Genomic DNA, 1691 nt, shown 5'->3' with positions numbered 1-1691 from the left:
GGCGGAGGAGGAGCCTGGACCCCGCGCCCGCGCACCGGGCCCGCCCCGGCGCAGCCCCCGGCTTTGTGCGCCGGCCCCCGGCCCCTCCTCTGCACCCCCGGGCCCTCCCCTGCGCCCCGGACAGCGCTTGGGCACGGCAGAGGCTTTCTGCTCGCTCTGGGGCCGGTGCTGAAGGAGAAGGGAGAGGGGACGCGGCGGGGTTTGGGTTCTCCCGGCTCTGGGATTGGGAAACTGCGGGAACAGAGCTCAGAGCCCGCGGGAAGCAGCCGGGAAAGGTCCGGGCTGAAGTTCCTGCTCTGCTCCATTCGGAGAGAGGGCTTTGAGCGGTTCCGCCATCCCCGGGCCGGGCCGAGCTCGGGGTGTGCCCGGTTCCTGCCGCACCCGGTCCCGGTGGCACCAACGGGACACGTGTGGAGCACGGGGATGCCACTGGTGGCACTGGGAATTGCTGGGCCAAGGGACTCCTGATCCCTGCTGGGCTCACCCGGGCGCCGAGCAGAGCGAAGGGACGTTCTAACCCCCTGGAAATCTCTGCCGAACCACCCGGGCCCACCCCGATTCCTGCAGCCCGAGCCCGGTTGTGCTTGGCCGCAGCTCAGGCCCATCCTGCTGCTGCAGAGGTGATTTTTCCAGCGTCAGGAGCAGCCCGRGCAGGCTCCACGGCGTTCCCTCTGCTCCCTGGCAGCCCGGAACCGGGCTGGAGGTGCACTCGCCTTCCCACATCCCTTCCTTCCCTGCTCATCTGCCCCTGGCGGGCTCTGTGTGCCTCCTTCTCCCTCACCTGCTCTCSAATCCTTCCCTCCTCCAGCTTTTCCTGCCTGGCCTGCGCGGGGCCACCGGCGCTGACGCAGCGCTCAGGAATTCGCCGGGCGAGCTGGCGGCACATCGGGGCTTGTCCCGGGCACGGAGCTGCGGGGCTGAGGCCGGGGCTGGTATGCGGGGAGGGAGGGACCCCGTTCCGGTACAGGATCCCAAATTTCGGCACAGGATCCCCAATTCCAGCACAGGATCCCCCATTCCGGCACAGGATCCCAAATTTCGGCGCAGGATCCCCCATTCCGGCACAGGATCCCAAATTTCGGCACAGGATCCCCCGTTCCGGCACAGGATCCCAAATTTCGGCACAGGATCCCAAATTTCGGCACAGGATCCCAAATTTCGGCACAGGATCCCCCGTTCTGGCACAGGATCCCCCATTCCGGCACAGGATCCCAAATTTCGGCACAGGATCCCCCGTTCCGGCACAGGATCCCCAATTTCGGCGCAGGATCCCCGAGCCCCGTGTCTGCTCCCGCCAGGAGGGGCTGGGATCAGGAGGAGCCCAGGAGGAGCTGGCACAGCCCGGTTTGTGCCCGGCAGGAGATCGGCAGTTCCATCCCATTCCTCCCTCCCATCCCATTTCTTTCTCCCATCCCATTCCCCTCTCCCATCCCATTTCTCTCTCCCATCCCATCCCATCCCATTTCTCCCATCCCATTCCCCTCTCCCATCCCATTTCTCCCATCCCATTTCTCTCTCCCATTCCCATTTTCCTGCCCGAAATCCTGGGAATCCCTGCCGGGTGCAGGGTTCACACACACGGAGCCCCCGCGGCAGCTCAGGGTGAGTCCAGCAGGACCCTCAGGAACGCGAGGACTCCGAGATTTAGGGACAGGGACTAAAGCAGTGTCACACTGGGCTGGGGGGTACCC

The sequence above is a fragment of the Malurus melanocephalus genome, unplaced genomic scaffold (assembly GCF_030028575.1).
Source record: "Malurus melanocephalus ecotype Western Australia unplaced genomic scaffold, MMel_1.1 scaffold_1161, whole genome shotgun sequence".
NCBI lineage: Eukaryota > Metazoa > Chordata > Aves > Passeriformes > Maluridae > Malurus > Malurus melanocephalus.
Note: the sequence above shows the minus strand (reverse complement) of the source record.